The sequence below is a fragment of the Cervus elaphus genome, chromosome 9, assembly GCF_910594005.1.
Source record: "Cervus elaphus chromosome 9, mCerEla1.1, whole genome shotgun sequence".
NCBI classification, from domain to species: Eukaryota; Metazoa; Chordata; class Mammalia; order Artiodactyla; family Cervidae; genus Cervus; species Cervus elaphus.
The window spans coordinates 41,893,766-41,910,076 of record NC_057823.1 but is presented as its reverse complement, the minus strand read 5'-3'; the positions used below and the strand labels follow the sequence as shown (position 1 = coordinate 41,910,076).

Here is a 16,311-nt window from a genome sequence, read left to right as displayed (position 1 = left end):
CCTTATCTCTTTAAGAACCAGACCCACTGCTCCCTTGGACTTGCGATCGCAGATTTCGCTGGCTCAGCGAGCCTTCTCCCCAGCGACCCCTTCCTAGCTTCCTTCTGCACTTCGTCTTGGCAAGTTCATAGCGAGTGTTTTTGTTCCCCTCCCGTCACTCCACTCGGGCCAGAGGCTTTGCCGTGTTCTCTAATTCGTTCTCCTTCCTTGCTTGGGGAGCACCTGTGAACGCCCACACCCACCTCCGTACTCTGGGAATCTATAATTTTAGTTGAGAGTGGGGCTGTGTTTAAGACCCCGCATCGTCTGCTCTTGGTCCCCGCGATCTGGCTTCTTTAATGAGGTGGCTTTCCTGTAGGGTAGTCACTTGGGGGTTGAAGAATCCCAGGAGTTCGGACCGCACAAATGCCCCATCTTGCCAGTGTGGGGCAGGTGCATTCCGCTCTTGACGCAAAGCGTGATTCTTTGGATGAGATCTGCCTTGTGTGAGGGAGAGAAGCGGGTCCCTCCTCTGTCACGCGCCCCACTCTTCCTGGGCGTCTACCCAGGTTCCCGCGAGCAGTTTTCTCTTCTCTGGTTATCCGGCCCGGGCTCTGTTTTCCAAAGCTGATCCAAGCTGGACCTTACGTTGATCGGCGACTCACTCCGGGCTTTTCTGAGGGTCCTAACCCGCCGGATGGCGCGGCGGGATTAATCACCTCTCTGCCTCTGCCAAGACCCCCACCCCCTGCCATGGGTCATGCCTGCGAAGGCCACGGCGGGCAGGCACCCAAGACCTCCAGCGGGCCTGGTTCTGCCCATTGGGCAGGGCCCCCATTGTTCACTTAGGATTTAGGCTTATTTTGTGCACTTGATTTCCATTCACGGCATTAATAAATCAATCAGACAGGTCATCATGAATTACTGCTCTTGGTTTGTTAAAAGGAAAACCAAAAGTTTTTTTGACCTAGTCTAGCCCTCATCGTCCCCGACTCTCTTCAGGGACGCTCAGGCTCTCCCGGCTTCTGTGCCCCGCCTCCCGTTCTCCAGACTTGCGCCTTATTTGGGCTCCACTGGGAAAAGAGGAGTCCCCACAGTGGAAGGGTGCCCCTGTCTGCTGCCCGAGAAACCTTAGCAATGAGGCGCTCGTTGAGATTCCAGGGGATCTGAGGGGCCAAGAGATAGCGAGAATTGATGCTGAGTGAACTATCTACACCTGAGACGGCGGACGTGGATATCGTCGAACTGGGATAGGTTGGGCGTGAGAGAGTCCGAGATGCACAGAACATTTTCAACGTGCCAGAAAGAAAATTTGGTTTTCTCAGTGGGTAAACGAGTCCACATAGCATCATACCAAGGCATTCTTGAGCGGAGGGCAGGCTGTTTTGTCTACAGGTTACAGTTTTCGCCTCTGACGCGAGAGGTCCCAGGTTCAGACCCCAACGAGCCCTTTTCTTCTTTTCCTTTGTCTCTTTCTTTCTAAAAATTTCTCATGTGGACAGTTTTGGTCCTGGACGGGTAATGGGCATTACCAAGTGTTCGGGGATCGGAAAGAAGTACGGGTAGAAGAAAGAGTGGGTGATGCGTTTCAGAGCCCATGGTTCCCGGTGAGAGACTGGGGGTAGAGCCTCCCGTGGGTGTTTACATTGATCGGGTCGTGGAACATCCTTTCTCACCACAGAACTGTATATTCACTGATCCCACCAGTTTTCCTAAAAATCAATAGTGTCACAAAGATGACCAAGCTCAGACGTTTCTGTATTGTAGTAGTTATTACTTTCATCTAACAGGTGAAAGGTCTCCTTTCATCTAACAGGTAGAAGGTCTCCAGTTTGAAACTGAGGGGAAACAAAGTTGGTAGCATCCTGAGGGTTTTTTTTTTTTTTTTTTCTACTATTGGAAATTTATTACTTGGAGGTAAATTTGGTCCTAGTCCAGGACGTCCCAGTCCAAGACATCCCATCATCACCTTTACCTGGTTACAGAGGTGTACACTTTTCCAGGGAAGAGAAATTTAACATTTACACCTCTGGATTCTCATACTCAAGAGGCATTAATCCATTCAAGTGGTGTTAACCCACCCCACTTTCAGTTTGAGACTTTGCACTCACTGAGTTGGGTTATTTTGCTTGTTTTCAGTCACTCAGTCGTGTCCAACTCTTTGTGTCGCCATGGACTGCAGCATACCAGGCTTCCCTGTCCTTCACCATCTCCTGGAGCTTGCTCAAACTCATGTCCATTGAGTCAGTGATGCCATCCAACCATTTCATCCTTTGTCATCCCCTTCTCTTCCTGACTTCAATCTTTCCCAGCATCAAGGTCTTTTCCAATGAGTCAACTCTTTGCATCAGATGACTGAAGTATTGGAGCTTCAACTTGAGCATCTGTTTTTCCAATGAATACTTAGGGTTGATTTCCTTTAGGATAAACTGGTTGGATCTCCTTGCAGTCCAAGGGAATCTCAAGAGTCTTCTCCAACACCACAGTTCAAAAGCATCAATTCTTCTGCATTCAGCCTTCTCTATGGTCCAACTCTCACATCCATACATGACTACTGGAAAAATCATAGCTTTGACTAGACGGACCTTTGTCAGCAAAGTAATATCTCTGCTTTTTAATATGCTGTCTAGATTTGTCATAGCTTTCCTTCCAAGGAGCAAGCATCTTTTAATTTCGTGGCTACAGTCACCTTCTGCAGTGATTTTGGAGCCTAAGAAAATAAAATCTGTCACTTTATTTTCTCCTTTCTATTTGCCATGAAGTGATGGGACTGGATGCCATGATCTTCCTTTTTTGAATGTTGAGTTTTAAGCCAGCTTTTCCACTCTCCTCTTTAACTTTCATCAAGAGGCTCTTTAGTTCTTCTTTGATTTCTGCCCTTATGGTGGTGTCATCTGCGTATCTGAGGGTATTGATATTTCTCCCAGAAATCTTAATTCCAGCTTGTGCTTCATCCAGTCCAGCATTTTGCATGATGTACTCTGCATATAAGGTAAATAAGCAGGATGACAGTATACAGCCTTGTCTACCCCTTTCCCAATTTTGAACCAGTCGGTTGTTCCAGCTGTTGCTTCTTGACCTGCATACAGTTTTCCCAGGAGGTAGGTAAGGAGGTCTGGTGTTACCATTTCTTTAAGAATTTTCCATAGCTTGTTGTGATCCACACAGTCAAAGGCTTTAACACAGTCAATGAGGCAGAAGTAGATGTTTTTCTGGAATTCTCTTGCTTTTTCTAAGATCCAAGGGGTATTTCGCTGAAAGCTGGCAAACAGAGTCTCATGCTCAGAATAAAGGGAAGGTCGCGACTGAGCGACCAATATGCTTAATCTTTTTTTGTGAAGGATTGAGGGGGCGGGGGAAAAAGGTTATCAGCGAGCTAGCAGCGGTGGGATTCGAACCCACGCCCCCGAAGAGACTGGAGCCTTAATCCAGCGCCTTAGACCGCTCGGCCACGCTACCGCACTGGGGTATGGGTTTTTTGGTATTGTTTTTCAATTTAGATAACGTCACCAGGCTCCTGAGGGAAATCATGTGTTCTGGTTCCTCTACAGGTCGGAGCGACCAACCACACCCCAACTAGCAGAATTAGATTGGCCAGAGTCACGGGGCGGAATCCGCACCCTGCGCTCCTCTGACAAAAGATGAGTCGTGAAGCCCAGACCACCGCACACAGTGGTTTTGGGAAGAACACTCAAGTCACTCCGGCATTTCACTTTTGGCAAGTGGGCGTGGAAGTAGGGGAAGACTTCTACACTATCACTTGTTTTATTTTTATATTTTAACTGTGATCTTCTGTTGTTTTTATAAATTAAAAACAAACAAACAAACAGAAAGGAACCCTGCAGTACTTCTCCCGGTTCTTTTTTGTTTACCCAATAACATTTTTTGGTAATAACACAGACACATTCAGAAGTGGCTCATTGACGATCGCGCGGCCACCATCTCAGAAGCCTCCATCCTTGCAGTTTTGTTGCCTGATGTTTCCACCCTTGAAACAAATGTTCCAGGTGGAGGTATAGTGCCTTGACAAAACAAGCTTGATTGCACGCTGTTTGGAGACCTCCCCGCCTCCCCACCCCTCACCAATCATAAAAACACATTTCTTAAAAAATAGTAAATCCCAGAAAAATGTATAGAAAAAAATCCCCTCACAAGCCCCAAACTCAGAGATAACCATCAATATTTGGTGAACTAATCTCCAGTTTGATTTTCTGTTGATTTTCACCTGCACCAGTGGAGAAGGAGGTGACAGAGGATGAGACGGTTGAATGGCTTCACCGACTCTACTGACATGCGCTTAAGCAAACTCCAGGAGATAGTGTAGGACAGGGAAGCCTGGCATGCTGCAGTCCATGGGGTCGCAAAGAGTCCGACAGGACTTAGAGACTGAACAACAGTGAGGCTATGTCTTTACTTGTGATCATGCTACAGATATAGATTTGAATTAAGCTTTTTAAAAAAATTATCTATCTCCATGCCAGTGCATAACTTATGACAAGCTTAATTAGAGGAGACAGGGAAACTTCAGATACTGAGGTAGATTTCTGGGCAGGTTTAAAATCTTTAAGGGTTGACAGACATGAGTGTTCAGTAAGTCTCTTTTAGATGTACGGCTTTCCTTTCACTTCACAATTTTCACTTAACAGTTCTTACATTATGAAGTTGAAATAGTCTTTTACCTGTAGAGTAAATGAAAAACAGAGAGTGAGAGAAATAAACAATTTCTCTAGAGTACAAAAATGTTAGAAATAGTTTGTTTTCCTTTCACAAACATCTTAATGTATAAAATTTGAAACTTCATTAAGGAAGTCTTAATTTTGACTTTTAAAAATTGTCAAGACAATGAATTTTCTTGATTTATAGATCACAGTAGCTTTCTAAACGTTTAAGATACAAGTACACACAAAATCTCAGATGCTCTTGGAAACACATTTTTGGATATAGCACACACGATACATATGTCTTTGGGGACTTGATTATCTTTTTGAGATATTGAAGAATACTCAGTTTATCTTACATTACAAATTTAGCCTTTGATAACCACAACTTGGATGGATCACGAAGTGGAACCTTCAAAGGTTTCTCAATATACCCTCAGTCTGGGGAATTCCCTGGTGGCCTAGCAGAATTGCACTCATCTCACATGCTAGCAAAATAATGCTCAAAATTCTCCAAGCCAGTCTTCAACAGTAAGTGAACCATGAACTTCCAGATGTTCAAGCTGGATTTAGAAAAGGCAGAGGAACCAGAGATCAAATTGTCAACATCTGTTGGATCATTGAAAAAGCAAGAGAATTCCAGGAAAACATCTATTTCTGCTTTATTCACTATGCCAAAGCCTTTGACTGTATGGACCACAACAAACTCTGGAAAATTCTTAGAGAGATGGGAATACCAGACCACCTGACCTGCCTCCTGAGAAATCTGTATGCAGATCAAGAAGCAATAGTTAGAACTGGACATGGAACAAAAGACTGGTTCCAAATCGGGAAAGGAGTATAAGGCTGTATATTGTCACCCTGCTTATTTAACTTATATACAGAGTACATCATGAGAAATGCTGGACTAGAAGAAGCACAAGCTGGAATCAAGATTGCCGGGAGAAATATCAATAACCTCAGATATGCAGATGACATCACCCTTATGGCAGAAAGTGAAGAAGAACTAAAGAGCCTCTTGATGAAAGTGAAAGAGGAGAGTGAAAAAGTTGGCTTAAAGCTCAACATTCAGAAAATTAAGACACGACATCTGGTCCCATCACTTCATGGCAAATATATGGGGAAATAATGGAAACAGTGATAGACTTTATTTTGGGAGCTCCAAAATCACTGCAGGTGGTGACTGCCGCCATGAAATGAAAAGATGCTTGATCCTTGGAAGAAAAGCTATGACAAATCTAGACAGCATATTAAAAAGCAGAGACATTACTTTACCAACAAAGGTCCATCTAGTCAAAGCTATGGTTTTTCCAGTGGTCATGTATGGATGTGAGAGTTGGATTATAAAGAAAGCTGAGCACCAACGAATTGATGCTTTTGAACTGTGGTGTTGGAGAAGACTCTTGAGAGTCCCTTAGACTGCAAGGATATCCAACCAGTTTATCCTAAAGGAAATTAGTCCTGAATATTCATTGGAAGCTGAAGCTGAAACTCCAATACTTTGGCCACCTGATGGGAAGTGCTGAATCATTGGAAAAGACCCTGATGCTGGGAAAGACAGAGGGCAAGAGGAGAAGGGGACGACAGAGGATGAGATGGTTGGATGGCACTGCCGACTCAATGGACATGAGTTTGAGTAGGCTCTGGGAGTTGATGATGGACAGGGAGGCCTGGCATGCTGCGGTCCATGGGGTTGCAAAGAGTCGGACGTGACTGAGTGGCTGAACTGAACTGAACTAGCAGAAAGGACTCTTTGGAATTGCTACCAAAACCACGGGTTCAATTCTTGGTGCTGTGAGACCAAGGGGAAACGTCTTATTATTGAAGCATTGGCAGATAACTATTTGGAATGAACCATAGAGACAATGGAATGCTGAGTCTTTTCCAACTAGGTTCCTCCTATAGCATCGTTTAACTACTATCATATAGATAGCCTAATCATCGTTTTTCAGTCAAACTATTGACAATCATGAGTGAAAAAAAGCTCTTTGATAAAAGCCAACTGATCAAATGAGGTCTTCTCATAATGCATCTGAAACCCTCCATCCAGAGCTTCTTCTCTTGCTCTGGATGTTCTCAGAAACATTTTATTGGCTTCTTCAAGGGCTGCTGAAATTCTATAGTCTGCACCACTTGATTGCTCCCCTTCCAGATAGTCCTAGTCATCAAATTCCCAGCCTTCCTCATGTCTGCCTACTCCCATCCACTCTTCTAGAAGCCAGGGCTGGCAATCTGGCCTGGCTGCTCCGCAGACTTGGATCAGTTAGCAAAACCCCAGTCCCTCTCTTGCTCTGCTGTTGGCTGTGTCTCCTCCTCCTGCTCGATTGGGCCTCCTGGTCAGCTCTGGCAGGTCTCCTTTGTGGGTGGTTCGGGGATGCTCCTGGCTCCAGCTGCCTACCTCCATCTGCGGGTCAGTCTTGCCATGTATCAGGTCCGTCTGCACGCCAGTACTCTCTTCATAGAGCTGGGACTGCTCGTACATTTCCAATATTGTGCAAGTGGCTCAACCTCCCAAAAGGCAATTATAGCAAGAAGGGAGCTACGCTTTGAGACAAGTTTTTTTAAACTCAGATTTTTGTCATTTAAAAAAATGACAGATTTTTGTGTCATTAAATATTCCAAAATCTCATTTGTCTTTTTTTTCCTGATTGTGAATATTCAACTTTAATTTAGAATCTAGAATCTAGATGGCACAGTCCTACATTTCCCAGAGTGCAAAACTTCACTTGAAAGCTCAATTTCTAGGAGACAGAAGTAGCCAGATTTCTGTCCCTGGCCCCTGACTTTGAATGGGAGATTGAAAGAGAGGATGGTAACCAATACTAGAGTAGAATACACTGAGATAACTGCTGTATTGTGTGGCCTTATTCTTGGTGCTTATGTTAAACCTTAATGTAAAGATTATGGTGTGATTTTTAGAACTGTATAGCTGTCTGTTTTTCAGCCAACATGTGTGTATTTCAGGCCTCATGGGCTTGCAGAGATATGGCCTTGGCTAAGTATTTTGTGTTTTAATATTAATAACATGAACTTCCACTCAATCATTTTAATAACAGGGCCTTCCTCTGCTCTACAGGGAGGTCCTCAGTGTGGATTAGAAAATGTGTCTGTAAAACTACATGGAATCATTAATTGACCACAGCCCCTGACAATAGCAGAGCTTTTGCTACCAACACATTGCTTCCCTGATGGCTCAGATGGTAAAGCATCTGCCAGCAATACAGGAGACGTGGGTTCGATCCCTGGGTCAGTAAGAATCCCTAAAGCAGGGAATGACAACCCACTCCAGTCTTCTTACCTGGAGAATTCTATGGACAGAGGAGCCTGGTGGGCTACAGAGCTGGACGGGACTGAGCAACTGAACAGACTGACTGACAGTCTGAAAGACGGCCCTCACCAGAACTTGACTTCATTGGTACTCTGGTCTCAGTCTTCCAGCTTCCAGAACTGTGAGAAGTAATTTTTTTCTGTTTATAAGCCACCCAGTCTGTGGTATTGTATTACAGCAACCTGAACAGACTAAGACAGGCTTACAGCTACAAACAACAACATGAATGATTTCATTGACATTAATATTGAGCACAGTAAATTGGATGTAAAACAGTTTGTACGGGCTTCCCAGGTGGCTCAGAGGTAAAGGATCCACTTAACAAGCAGGAGACCCAGATTTGATCCCTGGGTTGGGAAGATCCTCTGGAGAAGGAAATGGCAACCCCGCTCTAGTCTTTTTTTTTTTTAAATTTTTATTTATTTGGCTGTGCCAGGCCTTTGTTGTGGCATGTGGGATCTAGTTCCCTGACCAGGGATCAAACTCATGCTCCCTTCATTGGGAGCTCGGTGTTCTACCCCCCTAGACCACCAGGGAAGTCCCCACTCCAGTATTCTTGCCTGGGAAATCCCATGGACAGAGGAGCCTGGTGGGCTACAGTCCACAGGGTCACAAAGAGTCAGACTTAGCAATTAAACAAAAACAACAAAACATGACTTTGTGACTAAACAGCAACAAAAAAACAGTTTGAATTCTGTTGATTTCATACATATGACACTCAAGCATGAGTAAATGAATCAGTGGTGACAGAAGTTAGAAATTCTGTTACTGTGGGGAAGGAAGTACTGATACTGACAAGTGACATGAGGAAAGTATTCTGGGTGCTGGTAACGTTCTGTATTAATCTGGGTGACACAGACACAGACACTTGTGTATTCATTTAGTTGTGCACTTACGAGTTTTGCACATGTAAGAGTACACAATAAAGATGTCTTTGCACAAAAATTAAAAAGTAAATGAGTTAATTAATGAGAAAAACCACTGCAGTAGTTTTTTATTACTACATAACAAATTTGCACAAACTTAGTGGCTTAAAACCACACAAATTTATTACCAGATAGTTTTTGTGAGTCAGGAGCCTGGCGACAGGTTAGTAAGGTCCTCTCCTCATGGCTTACCAGGTAAAATCAAGGTGTTGGCTGTTGCTGCTAAATGGCAGAAGGCTCAGGTTCCATCCCAACCTCACTAGCTATTGGCAGAGTTCAGTTCCTTGCTGCTGTAGGACTGAAACCCCCATTTCCTTGTTAGCTGTTGGCTGGGGGCTCCTCTCAGAGTCCCTCTGCTGGTTCACTGGCCCTCTCACAGTAGGGCAGTTTACTCCTCCTTTGAGGTCATGGTAAGGCCTCTCTCTAAGACTTTACCTTCTTCTAAAGATTCCCACTGATTAAGTCAGGCCCACCCAGATGATTCCCCTTTTGATTAACTCAAAGCCAACTGACCAGTGACTTTAAGTACCTCTGCAAAATCGCTGCTTCCATAAAACGTAACATGATCCTGGGAGTGACAATCTGTCATAGCCACTCATGGGAAAAGGATTATACTAGGCATGGGCACCATTGTGGGAACCTGTATCTATAGATACATCACATTTTCTTTATCCATTCATCTGTGAACAGACATCTTGGTTATTGTGAATAATGCTACAATGAACTTGGGAGTATAGCTATCTCTTCCAGATACTGATTATAGTTTGGAAATATACTCAGAAGTGGGTTTGCTGAATCATATCCTAATCCAGTTTCAGGCAGCAGGATGCTGTTGGATAATGAATGAACCACCCAAAATAGATTTCACTATTGTTACCAGAGACCTCCATGTGGTTAAACCCATGAGCACATTTTAGTTGCCATCTTTCTCAGTTCTCTGAAGAATTGAAAGTATGATTCTTTCTAGTATGATTCTTCACTGAACTTGAAGTATGACTTCACATCTGGTTTCCTCCCATCTCCTGAGCCTCAGTGTCTCTCTTCCTCTATCTGTTGTAAATGTTGAAATTCTGCAGGACTTAGGCCCTCTGCTCTTCCCAGTCTGTTCTTTCCCCCAGAGACTTCATCCACTGTCGCCTCTCGGTTTTATCTCCAACCCAGATCTCTCACTTTGCTTTTGCTTTCATTTCCACACTGTCGGTCAGGTGTACAAACTCCAGCTCCACCTCTTCATTTCTCCAACCAGCTACATCTGCACATAATACACCCCTCCCCGCTTTGCTTTCAGGAAGTGCTGCCAGCATCCTCCCCGCGGTTCAACCCACAAGCCCACAGGGCAGCTCCACCCAACACTATTGCCTGCATCATCTCTCTCCAGGATTGTTGATACACCCTTCATCAGGAACCCTCACAACACCTCCTTCCAGAACATCAGAAAGTTGTCCATTTCTTCTCTGCTTGCTCCATTAACCAAGCTCAAAGGGATGTGTGGACAAAGCCCAGAATTTGCAGTAAGAAATAAAACACAATTGACACTGGTGATGGGTGTTAGGCAACAAGGGGGAAAACCAGAAAGTAATAGGTGAGCAGGTACCCGGCATGACAAACTCTCCTGGATAGAATCCTTTCAAACCGTGTGGGTAATTTCATGTCTCATTGAAGAAATCATTTAGATGAATCTTTTAGATAAAATAATAATTTTAGCTAAATAACGATCATCTAGATAAGAGCATTCTTAGTTTTTCTAATAGTGATATTCACAATTTGACAGAAGGAAACTCTTCTGTCAAAGCTTGAGGACTCAATTCTGCGGGTTCTGGTTCTATTCCCAACAGACAGAGGGAACCCCTTGCTGTTGGCGCCCTCTACTGCCAATAAGCGGTAGTCGCAATCTTGGAAGAGAATTCTTTGGAGGTGAGGGGGCGGTTCTGTGAACCAGGATGGGAAAAAAGAACAGAATTCGTAGTTTTCCTAATCACTAAGTGAAATAGAGTATTTCCATTCTTAATGCAGGAAACAGACACAGTAGGATTAACAGGACCTGTGACTTCACTACCAATAGAAATTGCAGATGTTTTCACATCGCATCATAGTTGTTGTAAATACTCCTTATCATTTATGCTCCTTAGTATTTGAAAAAATTATGGTAATTATCAGATATGCTTCTGGATCTTGTTATTAAGTGTGTTTATAAAGCAGCATATTTATTTATATATTGAAAATTGATTTAAAAATATTTGGTAACTGGTGGCTCAGACGGTAAAGTATTTACCTGCAATGCGGAAGACCCTGGTTCGATCCCTGAGTTGGGAAGATCCCCTGGAGAAGGAAATGGCAACAGTACTCTTGCCTAGAAAATTCCATGGATGGAAGAACCTGGTGGGCTACAGTTCATGGGGTCCCAAAGAGTTGGACACGACTGAGCAACTTCACTTTCTTTCTTTCTTTTCAGTAGAATTGGGTTCTTTTAAGATGCTATGTATTTTGTACATATAAAACATGATTCTGAGAGAAGGTCCATAATGTTCACCAGACTTACCAAGGGGTTCATGATTCCAAAAATGTTGAGACTCTTGGAAATAGTGCAAGAGAGGTGGAACGAAACCCCCTTTAATAAAAGAGCAGTGACTTTCCAAGAACCAGGAGGGCCCAGAACCCAGGGTGGTCAGGGAGAGTTTCACACTTGTAAAGTAGGAAAGAGGTGCTGGTGGTCTCCACTAGCACACTGCTGGGGAGAAGTTGGTGGAAACTGGCATGCCATCTGGGACTGGTCAGGGCTAGAGTTGAGTCTACTGCTGCAAGAAATGTCCCTCGTCAAGAGTATGGGCTGGTCAGGATTTGCTTGTTGAAGGAATGAAGGATTATTGCAACCCATACTTTTACTTTTTATTCATTCATATACTCAATTCATTCATACATTTCTGTGACCTGCTCCTGTTCTAGGCCCTGCTCTAGATCTTAAGCATAAAGAGATGTGTGCCTTAGAGAACTCATGGACTTGTAGGGAAGATAGGGTTTCATACTGAGAGACAAGTAAATGTGTCCTAAATGGAGGGGGGAGAGGCAGAAAGCTGCAAAGGGAGAAGTACAAGTTTTCAGGCACATGGGACAGTCAGAGTGCAGCAGAGGCAGCATTCATGATTCTGGTGCACCCAGGTGCATTCTTACACCAGACCTCACCTGTGGCCCCAAGGTGGAGTGGGGTGGGACAGGGTGGGCAGAGAGGGGAGTGGAGTGAGTATTGCTGGAGGTGCATGCTCAGAGAATAATGGGTCACAGGTTCAAGGACAGGGTCTGCTACATAAATGCAGGGCACAGAGCACAAAAAAAAGAAAAAAATGTAGGGACTCTTGTTCAAACAAGCAAGAAAGTTAAAGATACTAAAGCTAAAAGCATAAATGCAAGGCTTTCCTGTTGGGAGCCTCCGGGATGTGCCCAATCCGTCACAAGGTCAAGGGATGAGAGAGGAGCTTGCAAGGCAGTTCTTCTCCTTGGGGTTTTCCCGGAGACAAGGTCACGGGATGAGAGAGGAACCTGCAAGGCAATTCCTCCCCTCGGGGTTGTCCCGGGGGCCCGGTATGTCCCTTTCCTCTTTCTGTCCTACTATTGTTGGGTTTTCTATTAATTCTTGGAAATGTAACATACAGTGATCAGGCCTCCCTGGAAAAGTCCAAGCCTATTTAGAAATGCTCGTGATTGCTCCGACTGAGGACACGACCATAAACATCAAGTCAAAAAGGAAAAGGCCACAGGCATAGTTTGGCTGCTTGCTTGGAAGATTATAATGTTCTAGATTAGAAAAGAGTAGAAACATTTAGATTCAGAAGTAGATGTACTGCTTCAGTTTACTTGCTCTTTGGTCAAGAGGGTTTTCATTGTTGCCATTTCAGTGCTGCTATTTGTCCACTGTTTCCATTCCCTTAATAAACATAGAATATTATGGGTATTTTTGTAGAATTAGAAAATGTGTAGCATAGGATTTCAATAGCATAAAAGATTTATATTAACCAGCCTCACTGCCATTATCTCACTATTAATAGAGGTGTTTTGCTGCTTCAGAGGTGTTTTGCTGCTTCATAGTTGAAGATTTTAGACTGACATTTCGTGGTCTTAGACAAAGAAAAATGTCAGGGTTCTCACATGGTACTATTCTCAGAAATGTCAAACATGTTTTTGTAACCCTTCCCATGTATTGTTTTATTATCCAAAGAATTCATACTATATCTGGAATCTCTGGAACATTGTTTTTGTCAGAGTGAAAATGTTAGGCCATTGAGGCAAGAAGACTAATGTACGGGACATTCTAGGAAAAAACCCTATAATCGGGAATGTTCCAGATAAATACATAGGGGAAAAACATGGGGAAGAAAAATATTGATGGAAGCACAAAACCAATATCTGATGTAATATGTGGTGTTCATTCTATAAAAACTGAGCTGTCCTAAAAATCAAAAAGCCTTTCCTTCCACGCAACCTTCTGTGTGTGTCTGTCTCCTTCCTCGCTGATGCCACTCACCCCTTGGGTACTCCTGGACCCGCTGGGGCTGGACTCTGGCACTTTCCCTCTCTTCTGTGGTCTTTCTCATGACCTGTCATGGTGGATTTTGTTTTTTTGTTTGCTTTTTGTTTTGCTAGTCAATGTCATTCTAAGTAAAGAAAAATTAAAAACCTAAATTATTAGCATGGGCTTTCTATTCACCTTTTTATTATGCAATGCTGGTTTTAAATGCAGATAAAAGAACATTTCACTCAAATACAGAATTGCCAAAATCCCACATGATCCTCATTTGGTAGCTCATAAACGCACAGGTACTTCATTCTTATAGTAACAGTGGAAACACTACACCAAACTAGCTCAACTATTTTTATTTCACTTCTTGAAATGACATTCTACCTTCTGCTTACTGACAAGAAAGGATTGAAGGAGTAGTGGGTCTCCCTATCTTTCCCTTTCCTTGTCTCTCCTTACTCAGTCCTAAGGTAACAGCTTACCTTGAATTCAACTTTGAGTTTTACTGAATTCTCGTGCTTTGTGGGCCCAAGAGATATTGCTGATTGTGTACAAATGGGGTGGCAAGGAACACGGGACACATAACGCACAACAGTGCATAGATCTCTGTTCATAGGCATGCTTCATTGTCCTATTGGACTTCAAAGATCAAATCATAAAGAATTTCAACACAGCAGGGCCTTAAACCAAGCCACCCTCTTATCTGCTGTGGCCTTGAAGAGTCTTGTGAATAATGCTGAGTCATCTCTGGCACTGGGGAAGAGGAAGAGTGCTAGGATGCACGATATGGTCTTCGTGTCTGGCTTTTTTCACTTTTTTCTTTTTATGGCTGAATAATATCACACTGTATAGCTATGAGTGTGTGCTAAGTCACTTTAGTCGTGCAATCCTATGGACTATAGCCCACCAGGCTCCTCTGTCCATGGGATTCTCCAGGCAAGAATACTGGAGTGGGTTGCCATGCCCTCTTCCAGGCCCAGGGATCAAATTCACATCTCTTTAGATCTCCTGCACTGGCAGGCAGGTTCTTTATCTAGCGTCACCTGGGAAGCTCTTTATAGCTGTACCACATTTTATTTATTCATTTGATGGACATTTGGGTTGTTTCCACTTGTTCGTTATTAAGAATAATACTAGTATGAGTATTACATGTATAAGTTTTTGCATGAACACACGCTTTTCATTCTTTTTGGTATGAACCTAGGAATGAATTGCTGGGTTGTATAGTAACTCTGTGTTTGACTTTTTGATAGCAGAGTTAAACTTAACACATGACAATTCCAGTGCTACCATTTATATGAAATCTCCAGAAAAGGAACATCCATAGAGACAGAAGCAGACCAGTGGCTGTCTGTGCCTAAAGGAAAGAGCAAAGATTAACTGCAAATGGGCATGCAGGAAATTTTATTCAAATTGGATTGTGGTGATAGTTGCAGAAATCGGTAAAAAAAGATTGAGTAAAGAATCACAAAACTGTATACTTACAGTGAATGAACTTTGTTGCACATTAATCATACCTCAAGAAAGCTGTTACGAAATGCTGAAACAAAAAACCAAAGCCGGCACGGGTGACAATTGTAGTGTGCAAAATTATTTAAATGACCCAGAGACACACTGTTCATGTAACACTTTAATGTAGCTTAGCGGGTATGTATCTTGCACCTTGAAAGTTGAAATTTATTGATGGTATTGCTTGCGATGAAGCTAGAGTAGTTATATAAGTAACAAAGATATGAGTAAATGTAAAGAAATGTCAATTAAATGAAGTGAGCAGCCATTGTAAGACTGGAGAAGTTGAATGAGAGTGATGGAAGTCATCCAATGTGAAATCGCCAAAACAGAGAACTTACCATGAGATAGTTTAAAAAATGAAAACTGAATGTCACAGAAATCAAATAATCCAGTTTATGGTGAAAACAAGCACATCCACCCCATGGTGTGTCTGCATGAGGTGCCAGTTTATGTTGATGTTTTGTGCATGATGTGAAAGCTATTTACTGGTGCTTGAACAAATAGGAGATTTTCACCTTTTATATGCTATAACTGTCTTTTTTGGTTTTGGTTGCGTTGGGCCTTTGTTGCTGCACTGGGCTTTCTCTGGTTGCAGTGAGCAGGGGCTACTCTCTAGCTACGGTTGCCTTTCTTGTTGTGACTCATGGTCTCCAGAGTGGGGGGTTGAGTAGCTGTGTACTTGGGCTTAGTTGCCCAGTGGCATGTGGAATCTCACCAGAGAAAGGATCAAACCTGAGTCCCCTGCATTGGTAGGTGAATTCTAAACCACTGGAACACCAGGGAAGTCCCTGTAACTGTCTTTTTAAATTAAAATTCAAAGGGTTCTGTTTATAAGCACTCAGGACTGCAGAGAAGTTGTAGTGTTAAGAGTGTGTGTGACTTCTGGACTGCTCCCACCTGGGGTGGTGTCAGGCCTCCTCTCTGCATCCTCACTATCAGGGTGGATCCTGGGCAAATTAGCCATCATCTGGAGGCCCCAGATTTCTCATCTGTAGAACAGATGATAGTAGCGTCTTTCTTATAGGGCGATGAGGAGGGTTAAATGAATTAACAAGGGCAAAGCACATGTTGAGAAATGCTTACTGGATCAGCGGGTGTGCCAGGGTAGCTTTGTTTTAGATTCAGGGGATACAGCTGGAAGGCAAGGAGACAGCGGAGTACCCTGCTCTCCAGAGCTACAATCAGAGGGGTTGGGGGAGGGATGGTTGCACAACAGGAAGACACAATCTACAGACCAGCAAGAATGGAGGATGGCTGGGAGGAGGACATCTGAGATAGGACCAGAGGAAGCACTGGGAGGGATTAGAACAATGGAAGACAAAAGGGGGAAGTACTGAGGGGCTTGGGCTTCCCTGGTAGCTCAGACAAGGTAAAGAATCTGCCTGTAGTGCAGTAGAC

General features: G+C 43.4%; 1 non-coding gene across 1 annotated transcript; it reads right to left on the bottom strand.

Annotated features, from left to right (window-relative positions):
- Positions 1-3,356: 3,356 nt before the first annotated feature.
- TRNAL-AAG lies at positions 3,357-3,438 on the bottom strand. Its single transcript has one exon. It is a non-coding gene; the product is annotated as a tRNA-Leu (tRNA).
- Positions 3,439-16,311: the final 12,873 nt, after the last annotated feature.